Below are 24,015 nucleotides of genomic sequence, written 5' to 3'. Positions count from 1 at the left end.
CCTCCAAGGCAGGCCCTGATCTTCAGGAAGCTCCTGGGGTAATCTTGGCTGGATTTGGGTGCTTCTACGTAAATTAAGGGGCATTGGTAGTTGCCTTAGTGACCTAGTGCTGCTGTAACAGAAATACCACAAGTGGATGGCTTTAACAAAGAGAAGTTTATTCTCTCACAGTCTAGTAGACTACAAGTCCAGATTCAGGACAGCAGCTGCAGGGGAAGGCTTTCTCTCTCTGTCGACCCTAGTCCTTGTCATCAATCTTCCCTTGGTCTGTGAGCATCTCCGTGCAGAAACCTCAGGTCCGAAGGATGTGCTGTGCTCCCAGCACTGCTTTCTTGGTGGTATGAGGTCCCCTTGTCTCTCTGCTCGCTTCTCTCTTTTATATCTCAAAAGAGATTAGCTTAAGGCACTATATGATCTGGTAGATCTCATCAGTATAACTGCCACTAATCCATCTCCTTACAACATAAAAAAGAAAAAATAGTGATAGGATTTACAACACATAAGGAAATCACATCAGATGACAAAATGGTAGACAATCACACAATACTGGGAATTATGACCTAGCCAAGTTGACAGATAGTTTTTGGGGACACAATTCAATCCATGATAGTAGTTCAGTGGTAGAATTCTCACCTTCCGTAAAGGAGACCCTGGTTTGAGGCCCAGCCAATGTACCTCACACACAGCAACTACCCTTCTGCCAGTAGAGGCTTGTGTCTTGCCATTGGTGCTGAACAGGTTTCAGAGGAGCTTTCAGAGTAAGAGAGACTAGGAAGAAAGGCCTGGAGATATACTTCTAAAAATCAGCCAGTGAAAACTCTATGGGTCATGATGGTTCACTCTCCAACCAATCATGGGGATGGTGCGGGACCAGGCATGGGGTCACCATGAGTTGGAGACCTACTTGACAGCTGCTAACAACTTAAGTTTGGCATCCCTGGGGAAAAAAAAAAAAAAAAATCAGGGCATGCGTCACAAGGTACCAGATGAAAGGCAGGAACTACCCAGCTGTCCTGGACAGACTAAGATTTTTAGCCACTTTAGATCAATATCATGTAATAATAAAATAACAATGGTGTTATTATATTAGCCATAGTCTGGGGGAATATATGAGGATAAAATGTGATACTGCATATTATCATGTGCAGTATAAATGTGCAGTGTCATTTAATCCTCACAATAGCCTTGTGAGGTAGGTATTATTGCCATTCCTTTTCTTCCTTCCTTAGTTTGGCAACTGAGGGTTAGAATTGCAAAATTGATTTTCCCATAGCCGTATGGACAGGGTGCTAAGATTTAAGCCCAAGTTTGTCTGACTCCAGAGCAGAACTAGAAAATATATTAACATATATATATAAATACACACGCATAACCATTTATATTTATTTCCATATCTGTCCCTCTCTCTCTCTATTAAACATCATGAGTTCATACTGATACCTTCAATTCTAACCCCACACCACGGGGTACATCTTAGTCTTCCCCCTTTCCATATTTGTAACCCCACCTTACACAGCTTTTGTGCAGATCAAATGTGTCTATAAACCTCCAGGCACAGCGCCTGTACCTAGTAGCAGGCCTGCCACATGGTGTCCTCTGTGAATTGGAAACAGGCATCCCTTCCTCAAGGTGAACAACTTGGCAAGGGGAATATGGGGCTGGATTCCAGCTCCTACCCTCCCGCTGTAAGGAACTGAATGGTGGCTCCCCAAAGGATAGGTCTACCCAAACATGTCATTGTGACATTTGGAAAAATGGCCTTTAGCCTGTAATGAAGGAGCTCAGCATGAGCTCATCCTGGATTAGGGTGAACCCTAAATTCAATGACAAATATCCTTAGAAGAAAAGAGAAGGGAAGAATACACATAGAGGAGAAGGTAATGTGAAGATGGAGGCGGAGACTGGAGTGCCAAAGATTGTTGGCAGCCACCAGAAGCTAAGAAGCGGGCAGGGAACAGATTCTCCCTCAGAGCCTCCAGAAGGAACCAACCTTGATTTTGGATTTCTGGCCTCCAAAACTGTGGGAGAATAAATTTCCACTGTTTTACGCAACTCAGTTTGTGGTAATTTGTTATGGCAGCCCTAGGAAAATAACGAAACCCCCTCAGCTGGGTATCTTTGTTGCAGTGCACAACCAGATTAACAGTATGTGGGGGCCCTGCAAGGTCGACATTGAATCAGCGGTCAGTTTTGTGTGCCCCAGTTTGTTTCTTTCAGAAAAATAGCATAGCTACATATAAAGAACTTGTGACTAGTACGATTTTTCCTTGGAGAATTTTTCATAACAGAATAGTGGGATAATAAAGATAAGTTTCATTAAAGTTTTCAGCTTGGATAGAAAAATCATTACAATCCAAAGTGTTGTCAATATTACCAATTATATCTCACTGGGCATAATTGAAAGTGGTTTGACTGACCTGTTACAGATGATTTTTTTAACTGATGCCCAACTATATGTCACACTAAACACTGAATCAGAAGCAAGTTGGAATAAAAATAAAACCTACCCCTGTCTTCCAAAAGCTTGGCTAGCAGCGAAAAAGAAGTTGATCTATCTATGATGTTGAGTACATAATTCAAAATGACATTGGAGGTAAGGAGAAAAAAAAGCCTTGCCTAATTTCATGTACATGGACAGTAAAGCTTGCTGGCAGATTTATGAGCTTCAACTGGCTAAACATTCCTTGGCTGAGTTTTTTCATGAGCTTGTCTTTGAAGAGAGTCAAATCCGCCCATCTTCAGGCCCTTTCGATGATCTTTCTCCAGGACTTGATGGACTTTAAATCTGTCAGAGAGAAGCCAATTAAATTTGACTCTGTGCTACAAATGCTATCAATCTGAGCCGTGGAGACTGAGGCTGTAAAAGTGACAAAGACCTGCCTAACTGGCGTTTTACGTGAAGGACAGCAAGGTGATTATGATCACCATATCCGAGTTAGAAGTTGGATGGAGGCATTTCTGGGCACTTCCCTTTGAGGAGTCTGGACTACAAAACGGTTGAGTGATACAAAACTCCAGGCCACCATGGCAACTGCTCAGCCACACTGTGTTCCTTTGTAACATTTCAGTGGGGTAGAAATAAAAGAACACAGAGACATGTGGTCTTTCATCTCCTGGGCAAGGTGAGAGAGACTCTAAAGAGTGTCTGGAGGGAATGCTGAGAATTAAAAAACATCATCCAGGAGATAAGCAGAGGCAACATTGTCGTTCCCAGAGTTGGCAGCTCCTGTCTCTGTGATTCCAAGAGTCTTGAAATTTTCAGGTGTGTGAAGGCTTTGATCTAACGTCCTATCTTGTATGATGAAGGCCATGTAGAAGCCAAGCCACATGAGTTATTTAAGGTTTATCTTCTAGTCATTTGCTCCCAAAATACCATGTTTAGGCACAAGGTTCCTATCAAGGAAAAGAGGAATGACCTCTTTGTTATGTAAGACTGGAAGGGCCTAGCATAGTCTGCCCCCAGTAGGTGCTCAATAAATGAACCCTTGCCCCTTCCTCATGTAGGACTCCCTGCTCCTCTCCTACTTAGCATGGAAGAAAAGGGGCTGATTCTATGCAAAGGAGAGCTGGGTATGAGGATTGCCTGGGTCACTTTGGTAATAATAGTCAAGGTTCAGGACTTACCCTCATTATCACCTCTGCCACCAGGTAAATTCTCACAATAGATGAGGAGGGGATTCTAGCATAATTTTTTTTTCAGGATCAACTTGTAGGTCAGCCTCTGCCTGACCCTCACAGGGAAGGCTCTCCTGCCTACACGTTTGTTCTCCATCCAGGTGGACCACAAACATTAGGTGTAGTTTTAGAATGAAACAGACTGGAGTTTGAACTCACTTCTACCATTTAACAGCTGAACCACATGGGGCAAATCATTTACTCTTTCTCCATTAGTAGATGGTGTCTTAGGCTGGGTTCTCTAGAGAAGCAAAACCAGTAAAGCATATATATATATATATATATATCTCGAGGAAATTGTTCATGCGGCTGTAGAGTCTGAAATGTCCCAAATCCATGGGTCAGGCTGGAGGCGTCTCCTGATTCATGTAACCACAGGGGCTGGCAAACCCAAGATTGGCAGGTCAGACAGTAGGGCTGTTGCTAATAGGCTCGGAAGGCCGATTAATCCCAAGATTGGCAGGCAAGATGGCAGGTAAGCCTCTAGCTCAAGTTCCAAGAATTGCAGGTCAGACAGACAGGAGCCAGCTAGCTGCAGAAGCCTGAGCAAGAAAAAGTCCCCGAGCCTTGCCAGAAAGTCCACTTATATTTGATGCAGGCCACATCCCCAAGGAAATTCCCTTTCAACTGATTGGCTACTCACAGCAGATCTCATCATGGAGGTGATCGCATTGTAACATATCTCATCATAGGAGTGATCACATCATTATACAACTGCCAAACCACTGAGAATCATGGCCCAGCCAAGTTGGCACATAACCTTAATGATCACAGACGGTATCAATATATGTTGAGCAAGGCTGAGATGAGGACTGAATGGGAAATTATGAGAAGAACTTGGTACAGTACCCAGAACTTAGTAAGCACGTGATAGCTGTTAATTCGTATTGCTTTGACTTAAATTTCTATGACTTGAGAAACATTCCTTTATCTTAAATCCTTCCCACACAGTCATATTTTCATGCCAGCTTATGGAAGTACCACATTAATTTACCAACACCCAGTGCGAATCAATATTCTAGGTTAACTTTTCTTACATTAGAGGAGTGACCTGAGGGTGCTGGGGAAGTCAGAGGTGAGAGGGCAGAGGAAGTGGAAGTAAAGTTTGATACATTTCACAGAATTTCAGAAGCCTCAAAGAGACTTATATTTCTTAGAAAGATAAATAAGAGATCCTGGCCAGATGCTACTTTGTTATCACCACTGTGTGGTACAATAACGATACCCAAAGCCCACTGCACTACTCTTAGGATATGAGGTAGAAGGGGCTAGGTCATAAAGTAAAGCAAACTCAGAATTTTATTCTAAACAGGAGAACACCAAAGTGGAAACTCAGGCCATCATTCTAGAAAAAAAAAAAAAAAAAAGACAAAGAGGACAGGGAAGACAGAGGAACATGAAGTGCTGAGCACAATTCTTGGCTTTTAGCTCTGACCATCAAGGCAATTTGAATGTGGAGGTTTCCTAAACAGACCATATATGAAACCAAACTGTAGGTAACGGTTTTCAAAAACCAGCACAAAATGCCCTCAGCTTGAAAGACTCAAGTTCTGAAGCAGATTGAGTGTGTACAGTGGTTACAAGCACATGGCATAGAGTCAGGAGACCTGGTTTTGAATGTCTGGTGTCCCGTTGGCTAGCTATATGACGTGGGCCTCAGATCCTACCTCTGTAAGATGGAAATAATAATAATACCACCTACCTAAAGGATTCTTGTGAGAAGTAAATGAGACTATACAAGTAAAGTACTTAGCTAAGTGCTTGGCATCTAAGTATCGTTACCATTGCCACTATCATAATGACCATCTAATTCATAAAACAGGCAATTATCAGGAATGGCCTTTCGATGGAGAGTGGTGGAAAAAATATCATCTATACCAAATCAGAGTTTACCCTGCATAGTCACATCACAAATAAACCTGCAGCCAGGGGTTGGTGATTTAAAGCTTAGGTATCTTAAGACTAAACCTATTTAGAGTCATTGAATGACTATGGAAATTGAACCAGGAAAAGAATTTTCAGACAGAAAAATAGAAGCTGCCCCCAGGTAGAAGGTTCCTCAGTGAGCCAAACTCTCCACTAACAGAGGACAACTAGTTCTAGGGTTTTGACTGTGAACAGCCTGAAGAAGACTTTGGTGGTCAAAGAAGACTTGGATTTAGGATTCTTAGCAGGGGAGGCAAGTGGTTTATGAATAAATGAAGCACCAAACCACACAAGGCAGGCAGCTGCAGGCTTTTATGAGTATTCATTTTGCTTAGTATCACAAGTGTTTAAATGATGCAAATATATACAAGCATGACAAATGGGAGAGCACAAAATGACCACTGGGATTATAACGTGTGTGTGAGTAACCCATCCACACGCTCTGCAAATAAAGCACCATATAAATATTAAATATTTCCACTCCTTATTGCTACTAATAATGTGTCACCTGGCTGAAGCGGTTCCTTAAGTACTTTATGTTCTCTGCTGGAATCAAGTCATTAATTCCATTTATATAGTTAATGGGGAAGCCCTGAGTCCCAATTAGATTCCTGAGAAGATGTATTACTAGAATTACCAGCAAGGGGAGTTGTTTTTTTTTTTGCCCCTCTGTGGATTAAATGTTGCTTTTCCACTGAACACTTTTTTGCCCCTGAACTACTGTACTCTGAATACTGAATAATACCCTGGGAAGAAGTGGGTCTTATAGCTTAAGATGGTCTTGCATTTCCAGGACCTCAGAATAATTCTGGCCCGTGAATAAACTTCCTCTACTGCATTCAGCCAATGAAAACCTTATGGATTGAAACATAACAAAACAAGACTTTTTAGCTTTGGGCATGCCAAAGCAGTTATTAGAGGACGACATCATATTTGGTGGAGTAGACAGCTAGCAACGGTATGGGTGACCCTAAGTGAGAGAGATTGGCACAATAGCCACAACGATGGACTCGAACATGCTGGCAGTTGTGAGGGTGACGCAGGACTCGGCAACATTTCTTTCACAATGAATTGGAGTCGACTTGAAGGCAGCTAATGGTGACAACAACACTGCCTTCACATTCCATTCAGCCCAGACAATCAGGTTTTCTGTGGGCCAGTCAGATGGGAAAGAGGGGGGAATGCCCAATGATATCCCCCTCACAAAGTCTGTAAGGCAATACGTTATTAACCTGTGACCCTCTTCCAAAATGGGAGGCAGTAAAGCAAGGTGGCTAAGAGTGTGGTCTCTAGATTCGACAGGCCTCGTTTGTGTCCCAGCTCTCCATTACGTTAATCATTGTTGGTTAAATTGTTTAACATCTTTGGACTACGCTGACTCACCTTTAAGATGGGTAGTAACTACTTTTAGGTTTATTAGAAGAATTGTTCGTTATTACTAGACAATAGAGAAAGGAAGGAAAGAAAGATAGAAAAAAAAAAGGAAAGAAGAAAGGAAGGAGGAAAGAAAGAAAAGAAAAGAAAATATAACTTCGTGAAGAGTTACTGCTTTACTGAAAAGACCTGTGAGAGAACAGACTGGAGAAGCCCTTGCCAGAGTCCAGGGTCTTTCCTACCAGATCCTGTCCTTGTTCTTAGGCACTGGAAGGTTCATGAGCAAGAACGCTGTGAATCTGAATAGAGCAGCAGGCTCCCTTTAGGAGCTGGTCCCAGGTTATTTGTGTAGCAGTGACAGGATGCTTTTTGCTTTTGATGGGAGTGGTGGGAAGACAGCCAACCTGGCTGACTGACTGGAAGAGATCCACATTCATGCCCATTCCAAAGAAAGGTGATCAAACAGAATGTGGAAATTATTGAACAATATCACTAATATTACATGCTAGTAAAATTTTGCTGAAGATAATTAAAAAAAAAATAACTGCAGCAGTTCATCGACAGGAAACTGCCAGAAGTTCAAGCTTGATTTAGAAGATGATGTGAAACGAAGGATAACTTTGCTGATGTCAGGTGGATCTTGGCAGGGAATACCAGAAAGATGTTTTCCTGTGTTTTATTGACTACGTGAAGGCACTTGACTGTGGATCATAATGAATTGTGGTTAACATTGCAAAGAATGTGAATTCCAGGACGCTGACTGTGCTCATGCAGAACCTGTACGTGGATCACGTGGCAGTTGTTAGAACAGAACGAGGGGATACTGTGTGGTTTAAAATTGGAAAAGGTACGCAGCAGAGTTGTATTCTTTCAACTTACTTGTTGAATCTGCATGCTGGACAAATAACCCAAGAAACTGGGCTATGTGGAGAAGAATGTGGCATCAGGATTGGAGGAAGACTCATTAACAACCTGCGTTATGCAGATGACACAACCTTGCTTGCTGAAAGTGAAGACAACTTGAAGCACTTATGGATGAAGGTCAAAGACTACAGCCTTCAATGTAGATTTAAACCTGAACATAAAATGAAAACCCTACAACTGGACCAATAAACTATGTTATATAAATGGTAAAGCAATTGAAATTGCCAAGGATTTCAAGATTTCATTCTTCTTAAATCAACAATCAGTGCCCATGGAAGCAGCAGTCAGGAAATCAAACGACATATTGCATTGGACATATCTGCTGGCAAAAGACCTCTTTCAAATGTTAAAAAGCAAAAATGTCACTTTGATGACTAAGATACGCCTGACCCAAGCCATGATATTTTCACTTGCCTCATATATGCACAAAAGATGGAAAATGAAACAGGAAGACTGAAAAAAAAATTGATGCATTCAAATTATGGTGTTGGCAAAGAATATTGAATATACCATGGACTGCCAGAAGAACAAGTATGCCTTGGAGGAATTACAGACAAAATGCTGTTTAGAAGTAAGGATCGCAAGACTTTGTCTACCTAACTTTGGATGTGTCATCCGGAGGGACCAGCCTCTGGAGAAAGACATAGTGCTTGGTAAAATAGAGGATCAACAAAAAGAGGGAGACCCTTAATGAGATGGATTGACACATTGGCTGCAACAATGGGCTCAAACAAAGCAACAATGGACTCAAACATAGCAACAGTTGTGAGGATGGTACAAAAAAAAAAAAAAATAGTGAGTCGATTTCAACACTGTAGGACAGATTAGAGCTGCCCCATGCGGTTTCCAAGGAGCACCTGGTGAATTCAAACTGCTGACCTTTTGTTTAGCAGCCATAGCTTTTAACTCCTATGCCACCAGGGTTCCAAGAGACCAGGTAATAGTCTGTTATTCATAAGGTTGCTATAAGTCAGAGCTCACTCAACGGCATCTAACAACAACAACAATCCCCTTGCCTCAGAGAGAGAGGGAGAGGCTAAGTCTCTCTTGTGTCCATGCCCCCAGCAGAGACCACTTTGTCTTTGCTCTGCAATTACAAGCATGATTACAGCAAAGGAGCCTAATGTAACTAAAAGACTGTCAGCCACTCTGGCCAAATACATCCTCAGACCCTGTAGGAGAAGCCCTTTAGCTCTAGCCTGTATCTCTGGGATTCCTTCTTAGTATCAACAGGAAGCAAGTTTTAGAGGCAGCTCCTCCCCTTGCTGTAGGCCCAGGGTGTAGTAAAATGGGTGACTATATTTTGTTCCCAGCAAGGCTCTCTGGCCCAGGCTTGGAGTGTCCATAAACCTAAAACTGTAGGCCTGAGCCCAGTTTTGCAGCCACATGCTTTAATTTAAATAGGTAGGATTGCTATGTCATTTGTTGTCCAGAAAGATACTTTGCTGAGAGTGAAAGAAAACACTTGTAATGATTATGCCAAGGCAGTAGGCCTAAGCTGAGACCATTCTAGGCAAACTAAGATATATTATCATCCTAAGTTGAAGACATGCAGCCTAAGCAGAGATTGAATTTGGTTAGGGCTTTGTGCTGCAGGAAGATAGGAAGCCAGTAAGATCTAAAATTATGGATTCCTTTCGTTCATATACATAAGCTGAGCACCCAGTAAGCCAGGCACTGTGCTAACAGCAGGGGACATGGTAGTGAATACAGTAGCCATGGTCATGCACCTTCACCGTAAGAAAGTCGAAAAGAAGGCAAAGAGGCGTTGGTGATGTCCACAGAGGGTAGAGAAGGAGGCAACTCTTGAATTACTGACGGTAACGGGAAATAAGAGCTGCTGCCCTTTTATTAAAAATAATTTTCCCTTTTATTAGGGAATTCAAAAAACCAAACCCAGTGCTGTCGAGTCAATTCCGACTCATAGTGACTCTATAGGACAGAGTAGAACTGCCCCATAGAGTTTCCAAGGAGTGCCTGGTGGATTTGAACTGCCGACCCTTTGGTTAGCAGCTGTAACACTTAACCACTACGCCACCAGGGAATATGTAGTTTAAAATGGAAGACGTGTTAATGAGTGGAAACCCTTTGCAGACAGGTGCTCCCTGAGCTCCAGGAACTGGCCAGCACGGATATCTGCTCCCTTCCACCAGGAGTGCTGGGCACAGGGGCAGTCCATCATGGTAATGGCAGCTTAGTCTTTGAGCACACCTTTGTTCAACAGCTGCCAGATCTTTTCTGGAGGCACAGCTGGATAGCCAAGAGAAGGAATTAGATTCTCTGGAATGTATTTGAATGAGTTAGTGCCCCTAAGCAGGCCCCATTCAGAGCCTCCGTGCTGAGCTGTCAATCAGAGTCTGGCCTTACGAACAACTGAAGCTCCTGCTCAATGTGTTCTGTTCCCTGGCATTTCAAAAAATACTTAATATGCTGTCTATTTAATACCCTCACTTATTTATAATTGAGGATTAGAATGAGAAGTCTCATTCCGACCTGTCTCTCCTCCATTAAGTTTATGCCCTCCTCCCTTAGATAATGACTTTTCAGTAGTTTCTTATGTATCCCTCTGGATTTGTTTAATGCATATAAAAATATGCATATGGTTCTTTTTTTTTTTCTTTTTTTATACAGAAAATTACACAGTCTGCAAACTGTTCTGTACCTTTTTTCCTCAATTGCATACTGGAGATCTTTTTTTAATAACGTAAGAATTCCTCATTCTTTTTTATAGGTGCGTAATGTTTCACTGTATTGATAATAATTTATTCCATAAGTTTCCTACTGGCACTTGGTTTATTCCCGATCTTTTGCTATTTTAATGAATGCTGTGAGTACATTCACCATTTTATGCATATACTTATGGAAGGAAATTTCCAGAGGTTGCTTGCTGGGTCAAAGTATATATGCATTTCTCATCTAAGAGAATAGTGGCATTCAGATGGGTATTCTAAGAACCTGGATCAAAATTTAAAAACTCACTCTTGAGTGGTGATCTGGGTACACATGGTTGTTTTCTTTATTCTTTGGGGGAAGAATTTCTTCTTTGAAAGTCCTTGGGTGTAGAGCCATCCCATTTCTTAGAAATTAAGAAAGTTTGTGACCAGATTTATCCTCCTAAAATCTGGCTGCCCTTCACACCTCCCTGCTCAGACATCATCAAGGGTCCCCTCTGGCCACAATCTAGAAGTCAAGGCCATTCACTCTCGGGCTCCGATGGACATTTTCACTGCTCCTCTGTGTAGCTCTGTGTTCTGTGCCTTCTCTCTCCAGTTACAGGTCCTCTCTCCTTCCTCTCATCTTACTTGGCACTTCATTTGTTCTCATTTTGGTGCACATTCTTGTTGCATTGTGTTCCAGGTACACACCTTCTCTCTCCTGTCACACCACAAGAGCATCTCAAGCAGGAGTTTGCCAAGTTCTGCAGGTATCACCCCCCTTCCAACAGCTAGTAACAGCCTTGCACACAGTCGATGCCAAAAAATATTTGTGGCGACTCAGCTTCTCTGAAGTCCAGAGTTGTGGCTCCTTGTTCTCTGTGCTGTGGAGCTACAGTAACAGCTTTCCTCAGAGGTAACTTCCTGGGATTGCTTTTGTGATGCCTTCAGTGTTTCTCACAGTCCCTAGACGGTAGCAATGGTTAATGTGCTCAGATGCTGACTGAAAGGTTGGAGGTTCAAGTCCACCTCAGAAGTCCACCTCAGAAGAAAGACCTGGAAATCTAAATCCAAAAAATCAGCCACTGAAAACCCTGTGGAGCACAATTCTACTCTGACACACGGAGCTGACTTCATGGCAACTGGTTTTCAGTGTTTCTTACCTCAGACACCTTTGAACAGCCATTGGGCCTCTTTCAAGCTGGACAGCTCCATTTTCCTTCTGGAAAGCAGCTCACAGTAGACCCTGGAAAGGTGTTTAATATTGTGCTGCAATTAGCCTTTGAAAGCTCTGGTTCAAAGCCCCTAGTCATTTGCCCTCTCACTTACCTTCTCTTTAGTCTCACGAATGATAGAGGGCCTTGTCCCCACTTTGATTTAGAGTGAGCTCTTATATCAACAAAAGACCTTTCCCTTCCTCTCAAGGTTGCAGACAAGAACTCCCCATAACTGTTTAAAAGTTTGCAAACCCACATGACAGACTTAGTGACAGTCCCCAATTCAGCTTCACAACTTCCTATTGGCACAGAAGGAAGCTAGCCTTTAGAACCTGAAGTATACTTTATCAGATATGCACACTAAATTCTAACAGTGGTTCTGCAGTTATGGAGGGAGGAGGCAATCAAATATACAACCCTCTATCAGTGTCCTCAAAGTGATATCAGAACCATCTGAATGATTTTGATGCAGACAAATTTTTAGAAACATTGATATAATTTTTGAAGGGGATTGATGAGAATCGTAAAAAAGGGAAAGGGAGTAGGATTCTGTAAAATGGTGGGAGTAATAATGTCAGAACCTGTCTAACTCCAGGGGGGATAATGGGAATCAAGATCAGCCCAAAGCTAATCCCTATGAGGTGGAGGTCGTACATACCTCCACTCTCCAACGTTTTTACCAAGTCTGACACCAGCCATCCCTCCCATGGCACTATTTCTCTTCTGGGTTTGACAATCCATTGCAATGGCCACACAGAACTCATAGACCATACTTACAGTCAAGTAGTTTATTAAGGAAGCAACAGCGTACAATTTGGAATCAGGATCAACGGGCTATAACTCAGCATCAGGATCAGGGAGCATGCAGGCAAAGTCTGGAAGGCTCCCCTGAAGAGGAGAGCACATTCCTCCCTTCTTCAGTGCAGCACAGCTCTCTCAGCCCACCTGGGCTCCCTCAGGCCAGGTTCCTTTTGGCCCCCTGAGGACAGGCTTCTTCTCAGCCCCCTGAGGATAAGCTTCTTCTCAAGCCCCTCTGGAAAGGCCTCCTCTTGGCTCCCTGAGGACAGTTCTCTCTGCCTTCGGCTTCTCTGCCGTCAGCTGAGCTGCAGTGCCCCTTCTGGGCCTGTCAGTGTCTTCAGTGTTAGAGTCTTTGACCCCCATTCCAGCTCTTTTAGAAGGTTTCTTGCTTCTTTCTCTGCTGCCTCTCTCTTCTTTCTCCTTTCTGCTTCTTTCTGTCTCAAAAACCTCTGTGGGTTTGACTGCATATATACACAAACTCCTCATCAATTTCAAGGCATGGCCCTACCATTAGGGCTATGAACTGACCAATCCCCTCTTGGTAGTCCACAGATACTTCATTTGCAATAGTCTATTGGCCAATCCCTGCAAGGTGGATACCAATCACAGGTAAGCCTGCAGCAGAACTAGACAAAGAGTATCAAACTACAAATTGTTTACAGTTTACCCAGGAAATGTCAATCAAGCTGGACAAAAGTAACAAACCCTGGGGGTTTCCTTGTCTATAAAGCAGAAGTAACTCCTGTCCTGAAAAATTCCCTTTTGTGCTCCCCCTTTCAATGTAGTCTTTTCATTTGTAATTGCTCATTCAGTGCCTGCCTCCCATTAGGCTGTAAGACCCATGAGGTCAGAGCCCATGGCTGTCTCATTCATTGTTGTATTCCGTGCCGGCACACAACTTGACATACAGTAAATATTAAACAAAAGTTTGAAAAATGAATTAAATGAACTAATATATGGTATAAATAGATGGAGGAAAAACCAATGGGCAAGAATTTTACTGATCTTGATCATGTAAACGGAAAATCCGATTGTTGCTGAAGAAAATGACAGGACATTTTGATTCTAACCCCAGCCTTGCCATTAATTAGGCTATGCTCGTAGGTAATTAGCAAAGCTCTTGAGCCTCAATTTTTTCCTTGGCAAAATAACAGAGCTCAAGTGAATGAGCCCTAAAATTCCTTCATTGAAAGAAATGTTGTCAGTTAAGATAAATGATTGACTAGAGTGTGATCCCCAAAATATAATGAATTCATATATTAAAAGATTAATATAAAATGATAGCTCTAGACTGCAGTCACAAGTCATAGACATAAGTCTTGACTTCATACACCACCAATTTCATCTTTTCTTCCTTTTCCTTCCACTCTTTCATGCATTCAAATAATTATTAAACACTTGCTCTGTATAGTCAGGCTCTGTTGATGATTAAAACTTAGTTCCATCAGCCTACATCCCTGACTTGATTAGGCACCCTCCAGTCTGGCCCCTAGGTTCTCTCTTTGATGACAAAGCACGACCATCAAAGATCTACCATGTGTTATGCCATAAAGTAACTGAGTGTTCTTTTCTTTTCTAATTTTGATATGAAAGTGACAGAGGCTAATTTCCTCTGAAGGATAATTATCTGAGAATAGAACTTTGATCTCAAAAAGATAGCCAAATGCACACTGGAGAGAGGCTTTTCTATGCTACTCATTCATCCTTTTTGACTTCCTTTTTCCAAGGCGGGTCAGTTGGTTTGCATTTAGTTTCCCAGTGGATAGCCTTGTTCTCAACCGGAAGTCAGCGCCTTTTTTGCCAAATGGAATTTCCTGATGATAGTTTGGGAAAGGAAAACACAAATCTTCATGAAATATCCTTTATTATCTCTTGTATGTTAAATCTGCAGGTACTATAGCTTTCACATGAATATTAATCAGTCCAAATCAGCACAAATACCCCAGGCATAAACATGACAAAAGCAAGGAAATAGATGACTGCTGGCACTCATTTGTAATATAATAAATAGTATTCCAGCATGGTAGAAGTTTTTTACCTTAAGCAAAAGAAAGTTGATGATTTTAATACATATTTTCTTCATAAACCTTTCTGCTTCAAAACTGCTGGCTTTTTAAGAAATCCCTAACTCTCTTACAGTTGCTCTGCAATACACATCTCTAAATTTCAAAGGCAGGGTCTATTTGGATGACGCTTGATTCATTGTATGAGCACTCACACAGGTGGCATGAAGATCATCACATTGTTTTGATGGCAGAGTACCTGGCTTCGGAGTCTCTCTGCTTTAAATTCTTCTAACGGAACTTGACAGAGTCTCTGACTGGTGCAAATAGTTACCGTGCTTGGCAGCAAAGACCTGAAAAACTAAGTAAAACAGATACAAGTGTCAATCCTGGAAACCCTAAGCATCAAATGAAGGGATAATGAACTAGATCAAGCACTGAATGGAAGAAGAAACTGACAGAGAACAGAGAATAAGGAGAATGATGGATTTAAGGTCCCCTGCCAGCTAACATGGCACAACTTCGCCATCTTGGAGCACACAGCCAGTAACGACCTGGGCAGGAAGTATGGGAAAGCAAATTCACAGAGCTCCCAATAGGAGTCAAAGCACCTGGTAACCAGAGATACATGCTTTCCCACCCCTCACCTTTCTACCCTGTATGCTGCCACCAGTGCTTTCCAACAGACCACGGTTGCTTGGCCAGAAAGACACCAGCTCAGTGTCTCTCTGAGTCCACATCAGTCCCACTGGCTGGCTCCCTCAGTGCCATATTTTCTTTTTCCCTTTCTTCTCCCTCCCATGTAGCCTGCTGTGCTGCCTCTGCCTCTTTCTGATGGTCCATGTGTATCACCTGAGGAGAGAGACACCAGCTTGCTGGCACCCTGATTCTGCCCTGCCCCCAGTGGCCACGTCCCTCAGCACCATATTTTTTTTGTTTCTTCTCTCTTTCCCTTCCTTTCTTACCTTTCTCCTGCCCCACCTAGCCCTGTACTCAGCCTCTGCCCCTTCTTGACAGGGTGTTCCTCACTGCTTAGTTAGATAGCCACTGGCACATGGCCTCCTTGGGTCTGCCCTGTCCCCACCCACCAGATCTTGCCATGCCATCATTATATTTGTTTTTGTTTCTCTTTATTTTCTTTCTCCTTACCACCTAACTCCTCATATCACATCTTCTCCCTTTCCTTCTGCCTTTCTTCATGGCCCTCTGAGCACCATGCCCCTGAGTGGCTCTGGTGGGACTCCCAGATCCCACCCAGTGCCACCCACTTGCCCCACCACACCAAGCACTGTGTGCCCAAGCAGTACCAGCACAGAACCCTGGAACCCTGGACCCAGCCTCACACTGCCCCCTGGCCCTACCCCGTGTCATGCCATGCCCCCTAAGCAGCACTGGTATAGACTTTTGGATTTCCAGACCCTGCCCTGTGCCAGCCCCTGGCCTTGTCCTGCTGAACACCACACCCCAACTGGCATTGGCATGGATCCCCAGACCCCATCCCACACCACACCCTGACCCCATCCTGCTGAGCACCACACCCCTGTGTGGCATTGGTGTAGACCTCTGGATCCCCAGGCCCTGCCCTACCCCACCCCTGGCCCCACCTCACTGAGCACCATGCCCCCAGTGACACCAGTGTGGACCCCTGGACCCCGTCCAGTACTGCCCTTTGGCCCCACCCCACCAAGAATCTCAACCCCAGTGGCACTGACATGGACCCCTGGATCCCAGCTGCTGCCTGACGCCCTGGCCCCACCCCTTTTAGTGTTGCATCCCCGAGTGGGATTGGCATGGGCCCCCAGACCCCAAAACCCCATCCTGTGCTGCCCCCTGTCCCCATCCCGCTGAGCACTGCACTGCCATGTGGGACTAGCTTTGACTTCTGGACCCCAGGTCCCATCCCACTGTGCCTCCCTGAGACCTGCCTTGCTGGCCCTGATTCTTTCTGCAATAAAAGACCCATTCCAACTCCTTCCTTCCCTGCTGGAGCAGCCCTGCTGTACCATAGCTGAGCAACCACCCTGCCCACCTGGCAAGGCGATGGGAACTATCATGTCTACAGACAAGCAGGCAACAAAACATGCCCAGCGTGCCCGCCCAAACATAAGCAAATAAAAGAAAAAAGCAGTATGAGACTAATAAACCTACAATCAATACATGAGAAAAATAATTCCTGAATGTCTTGGAAACAGCAAGCTATCAAAACATATTAAAAAAAACAGGATAGGATGGCCCCTGTACTATCAAAACATATAAAAAAGCAGGACAGGATGGCTCCAGTAAATGACCAAAATAAAACACCAAATGACCTTCTGGTAGAAGAAAAGGCACTGGAAGTACCTGATAGGGAATTCAGAAGTCTAATATTCAGGGCTTTTCAAGAGTTTAGGAAAGAGGAGACGGAGCCAAGATGGCAGAATAGACAGACACTTCCGGCGAGCCCTCTTTACAACAAAGACACAAAAAAACAAGTGAAACGAGTATATTTGTGACAAGCTGGGAGCCCTGAGCATCAAAGGCAAGCTTAGATAACAAACTGAGGGGTAGGGGAGGAAGAGACTGTTCAGAAGTGGAGAGGAGTTACTGGACCTGAATCGCGGGGAGCCGTCAGGCACCATTCCCGGAGCAGTGGCGTTGGAGGTGTGCTGGTACTAACATTCAGCCACAGTTGCCTCATGGAGAAGCAGCCAGCCACACAGCCTACTCACACCTCCGGAACCTGAGGAGAATGGTGCTTTTGGCAAAAGCTAAGTACTTGCATATATCTTACCACGCCCCTCCCCCCACCCCCCCAAGCCAGCTTCGGCAACTGAATTCCTGGGCCTGAGATAGACCCTGGTGAGCACCTAGAGCCATCCTCCCGGCCTTGGGGAAGGAAAAAAAATTGCGACTGGGGGGAATAGATAATTTGGTAGCTTCATTAACCAGGGGAGCTCAGGATAAACCGTCCGTGAACCTTGAGCACCTTTCCCTTCTTCATGGACCTGTGTGGGCCTATTTCGGGAGAATAGGCCCTTGTTGGCAAACTCCAACCATTTCAGCTGTGTGGTGGAAAGGTGGGTGTTTGACATTTGACATTGCTTTGCCTATTAAACAAGGTCCTCACCTACCCACACCAGGGACCTAAGGACTGGTAGCTTCACTCAGGTCACCCAGCCACCTGCGACAGGGGCCCAAAGATGACTGGTACCTCCCAGTCCTTACAACCAAAAACTTCCGGTGCTCATGGTCCATCTGCAGGACCTAACCACCAGCACGTTCTAGGGAACAGAGATGCGTTTTCCTCAGAGACACTTGGGGGTCAGGTCTTAGCCTCCTGCCTTGTTCAGGGCATGACCACCTGCTGCAGTCAGATACCAGTATATACACCAATCACCCCACCCCTCTAAGACTGTAGTACAGAGCCTGTACCACACATTTGATGACCAGCTACCTGGAAACCTGAGCTGAATTCGTACAAGAAAACTGAATGGACTCCTAGACTGATATACCTGATAACAGCTTTAGCCAGCTGGGGACAGGACACCAGAGCTCCAATGGTGAAAATAATCAAGCTAGCTCACTCAAGCAACCCATGGGGTATACAAAAACAAAACAAAGCAAGCAGCTACAACACAGTAAGCAAGCATAAACTAACACAATAACTTATAGATAGCTCAGAGGCAACAGTCAATATCAAGTCACATGAAGAAACAGACCGTGATCACCTCCATAGGCTCTCAAAACAAAGAATTCAGGGATCTTCTAGATGAAAGTGGATTCCTGGAATTACCAGATGCAGAATACAAAAGTTTAATATACAGAACCCTTCAAAACATCAGGAAGGAAATGAGGCAATATGCAGAACAAGCCAAGGAACACAGAGATAAAGCAACTGAAGAAATCAGATTATTCAAGAACATAATGAAAAGTTTAATAAGCTGGAAAAATCCATAGACAGACAGCAATCAGAAGTTCAGAAGATTAACAATTACAGAATTAGATAACTCAATAGAAAGTCAGAGGAGCAGAACTGAGCAAGTAGAAGCTAGAATTTCTGAACTCGAAGATAAATCACTTGGCACTAATATATTTGAAGAAAAATCAGATAAAATAATTAAAAAAAATGAAGAAACCTTAAGAATCATGTGGGACTCTATCAAGAGAAATAACCTACGAGTGATTGGAGTACCAGAACAGGGAGGGATAACAGAAAATACACAGAAAATTGTTGAAGATTTGTTGGCAGAAAACTTCCCTGACACTGTGAAAGATGAGAAGATACATATCCACGATGCTCATCGAACTCCACATAAGGTAGATCTGAAAAGAAAGTCACCAAGACATATTATAATCAAACTTGCCAAAACCAAAGATAAAGAGAATTATAAGAGCAGTGAGGGATAAAAGAAAAATCACTTACAAAGGAGAGCCAATAAGAATAAGCTTGGACTACTCGGCAGAAACCATGCAGGCAAGAAGGCAATAGGAAGACATATTTAAAAAATTGAAGGAAAAAAATTGCCTGCCAAGAATCATATATCCAGCAAAACTGTCTCTTTAATATGAAGGGGAAATTAAGACATTTCCAGATAAACACAAGTTTAGGGAATTCGTAAAAACCAAACCAAAACTACAAGAAATACTAAAGGGAGTTCTTTGGTTAGAAAACCAATAATATCAGGTATCAACCTAAGACTAGAACACTGGGCAGAGCAACCAGAAGTCAACCCACACAGGGAAATCCAAAAAAAAAAAAAAAAGCAAGTTTTTTTTTTAAAAAAAATAAAGCCCAACACAGGGTAACAGCGATGTTATTGTACAAAAGAAGACAACATTAAAATAATAAAGAGGTACTAAGAAATGTAATCATACACCCTCCATATGGAGAGGAAGATATGGTGACACAAAGAAATAAAAGTTTTAAATTTAGAAAAATAGGGATAAGTAATAAGGTAACCACAAAGGAGACAAACTATCCTACTCAACAAAATAAAATACAAGGGAAAAATATAGACACAGCAGAAACAAAATCAACAACAACAAATATGAGGAAAAGACAATATATAAAGAAAATCTACTCAGCACATAAAATTAAGTGGGAAAAAGAAACCGTCAACAACACACAAACAAAGACATCAAAATGATAGCACTAAATTCAAACCTATCCATAATTACTCTGAATGTAAATGGACTAAATGCACCAATAAAGAGATAGAGAGTGGCAAAATGGATTAAAAAACAAGATCCGTCTATATGCTGCTTACAAGAGACACACCTCAGACTTAGAGACACAAACAAACCGAAACTCAAAGGATGGAAAAAAATATATCAAGCAAACAACAATCAAAAAAGAGCAGGAGTGGCAATATTAATTTCTGACAAAATAGACTTTAAAGTTAAATCCATCAGAAAGGATAAGGAAGGACACTGTATAATGATTAAAGGGACAATACACCAAGAAGATATAACCATATTAAACATTTATGCACCCAATGACAGGGCTGCACGATACATAAAACAAATTCTATCAGCATTGAAAAGTGAGACAGCTCCACAATAATAGTAGGAGACTTCAACACACCACTTTCAGTGAAGGATGGGACATCCAGAAAGGAGCTCAATAAAGACACGGAAGATCTAAATGCCACAGTCAACCAACTTGACCTCGTAGACATATACAGAACACTCCACCCAACAGCAACCAAGTATACTTTCTTTTCTAGTGCACATGGAACATTCTCAAGAATAGAACACATATTAGGTCATAAAGCAAGTCTTAAAATAGCAGAATCGAAAACATTGAAATATTACAAAGCATCTTCTCTGACCATAAGGCCATAAAAGTGGAAATCAATAACAGGAAAAGCAGGGAAAAGAAATCAGACACTTGGAAACTGAACAATACCCTGCTCAAAAAGACTGGATTATAGACGACATTAAGGATGGAATAAAGAAATTCAGAGACTTCAATGAGAATGAAAACACTTCCTATCAGAACCTTTGGGACACAGCAAAAGCAGTGCTCAGAGGCCAATTTATATAAATGCACACATCCAAAAAGAAGAAAGGGCCAAAATCAAAGAATTATCTGTACAACTTGAACAAATAGAAAGAGAGCAACAAAAGAAACCCACAGGCACCAGAAGACAACAAATAATAAAAATTACAGCTGAACTAAATGAAATAGAAAACAAAACAAAAAAAAAATTGAAAGAATTAACAAGACCAAAAGCTGGTGTTTTGGAAAAATCAACAAAATTGATAAACCACTGGCCAAACTGACAAAAGAAAAACAGGAGAGGAAGCAAATAACCCGAATAAGAAATGAGATGGTGATATTAAAACAGACCCAAATGAAACTGAAATAATCATACCAGATTACTATGAAAAACTATATTGAAACAAATTTGAAAGCGTAGAAGAAATGGATAAATTCCTAGAAACGCACTACCTACCTAAACTAACACAAACAGAGGTAGAACAACTAAATAGACCCATAACAAAAGAAGAGATTGAAAAGGTAATCAAAAAACTCCCAACAAAAAAAGCCCTGGTCTGGACAGCTTCACTGCAGAGTTCTGCCAAACTTTCAGAGAAGAGTTAACACCACTACCACTAAGGGTATTTCAGAGCACAGAAAAGGACAGAATACTACCAAACTCATTCTATGAAGCCAGCATATCCCTGATACCAAAACCAGGTAAAGACACCACAGGAAAAGAAAATTATAGACCTGTATCACTCAAGAATGTAGATACAAAAATCCTCAACAAAATTCTAGCCAATAGAATTCAACAAAATATCAAAAAAAATAATTCACCATGACCAAGTGGGATTATTACCAGGTATGCAGGGATGGTTCCACATTAGAAAAACAATTAATGTAATCCACCACATAAATAAAACAAAAGACAAGAATCACATGATTTTATCAATTGATAACATAAAAGGCATTTGAGAAAGTTCAACACTCATTCATGATAAAAACTCTCAGCAAAAGAGGAATAGAAGGAAAACTCCTCAACATAATAAAGGGCATTTATACAAAGCCAACGGCCAACATCACCCTAAATGGAGAGAGCCCGAAAGCATTCCCACTGAGATCGGGAACAAGACAAAGATGCCCTTTGTCACCACTCTTATTCAACATTCTGTTGGAGGTCCTAGCCAGAGCAATTAGGCTAGATAAAGAAAAAAAGGGTATCCAGATCGGCAAGGAAGAAGTAAAAGTATCTCTATTTGCAGATGACATGATCTTATACACAGAAAACCCTAAGGAATCCTCCAGAAAACTACTGAAACTAATAGAAGAGTTAAGCAGAGTATCAGGATACAAGATAAACATGCAAAAATCAGTTGGATTCCTCTACACCAACAAAAAGAACATCGAAGAGGAAATCACCAAATCAATGCCATTTATAGTAGCCCCCAAGAAGATAAAATACTTAGGAATAAATCTTATCAGAGATGTAAAAGACTTATACAAAGAAAACTACAGTACACTTCTGCAAGAAACCAAAAGAGACTTACATAAGTGGAAGAACATATCTTGCTCGTGCATAGGAAGACTTAACAGTATAAAAATATCTATTCTACCAAAAGCGATCTATACATTTAATGCAATTCTGATCAAAATCCCAATGACATTCTTTAATGAGATGGAGAAACAAATCACCAATTTCATATGGAACGGAAAGAGGCCCCGGATAAATAAGGCATTACTGAAAAAGAAAAACAAAGTGGGAGGCCTTACTTTACCTGATTTTAGAACCTATTATACCGCCACAGTAGTCAAAACAACCTGGTACCGGTACAACAACAGATACATGGACCAATGGAACAGAATTGAGAATCCAGACATAAATCCATCCACATATGAGCAGCTGATATTTGACAAAGGCCCCAAAACAGTTAAATGGGGAAAAGACAGTCTTTTTAACAAATGGTGCTGGCATAACTAGATATCCATCTGCAAAAAAATGAAACAAGACCCATACCTCACTCCATGCACAAAAACTAACTCAAAATGGATCAAAGACCTAAATATAAAATCTAAAACAATAAAGATCATGGAAGAAAAAATAGGGACAACCTTAGGAGCCCTAATACAGGGCATAAACAGTATACAAAACATTATAAAGAAAAAGTGTAGAAGAAAAACTAGATAACTGGGAGCTCCTAAAAATTAAACACCTATGCTCATCCAAAGACTTCACCAAAAGAGTAAAAAGACTACCTATAGACTGAGAAAAAGTTTTCAGCTATGACATTTCTGATCAGTGCCTGATCTCTAAAATCTACATAACACTGCAAAAACTTAACTGCAAAAAGAGAAATAACCCAATTAAAAAATGGGCAAAAGATATGAATAGATACTTCACTAAAGAAGACAATCAGATAGCTAACAGATATATGTGGAAATGTTCATGATCATTAGCCATTAGAGAAATGCAGATCAAAACTACAATGAGATTTCATCTCACTCCAACAAGGCTGGCATTAATCCAAAAAACACAAAATAATATATGTTGGAGGGGCCGTGGAGAGATTGGAACATTTATACACTGCTGGTGGAAATGTAAAATGGTACAACCACTTTGGAAATTGATCTGGCGCCTTCTTAAAAAGCTAGAAATAGAACTATCATACGATCCAGCAATCCCACTCCTTGGAATATATCCTAGAGAAACAAGAGCCTTTACACAAACAGATATATGCACACTCATGTTTATTGCAGCATTGTTTACAATAGCAAAAAGATTGAAGCAACCTAGGTGCGCCTCAACAATGAATGGATAAATAAATTATGGTATATTCACACAGTGGAATACTACGCATCAATAAAGAACAGTGAGGAACCTGTGAAACATTTCGTAACATGGAGGACCCTGGAAGGCATTATGCTGAGTGAAATTAGTCAGTTGCAAAAGGACAAATATTTTATAAGGCTACTATTATAAGAACTTGAGAAATAGTTTAAATTGAGAAGAAAACATTCTTACGTTGTTATGAGAGGGGGGAGGGAGGGAGGGTGGGAGAGGCGCATTCACTAATTATGTAGTAGATAAGAACTACTTTGGGTGAAGGGAAAGACAGCACATGATACAGGGAGGTCAGCACAATTGGACTAAACCAAAAGCAAAGTAGTTTCCTGAATAAACTGAATGCTTCAAAGGCTAGAGTAGCAGGGGCAGGGGTCTGGGGACCATGGTTTCAGGGGACATCTAAGTCAATTGGCATAGTAAAATCTATTAAGGAAACATTCTGCATCCCACTTTGAAGTGTGTCATCTGGGGTCTTAAATGCTAGCAAGCAGCCATGTAAGGTGCATCAGTTGATCTCAACCCACCTGGATCAAAGAAGAATGAAGAACACCAAGGACACAAGGTGATTATGAGTCCAAGAGACAGAAAGGGCCACATGAACTAGAGACTACATCATCCTGAGACCAGAAGAAGTAGA

This window comes from Elephas maximus, chromosome 16 (genome assembly GCF_024166365.1).
Source record: "Elephas maximus indicus isolate mEleMax1 chromosome 16, mEleMax1 primary haplotype, whole genome shotgun sequence".
Taxonomy (NCBI): domain Eukaryota; kingdom Metazoa; phylum Chordata; class Mammalia; order Proboscidea; family Elephantidae; genus Elephas; species Elephas maximus.
The sequence above is the reverse complement of the archived record's forward strand: the minus strand, read 5'-3'. Positions refer to the sequence as shown.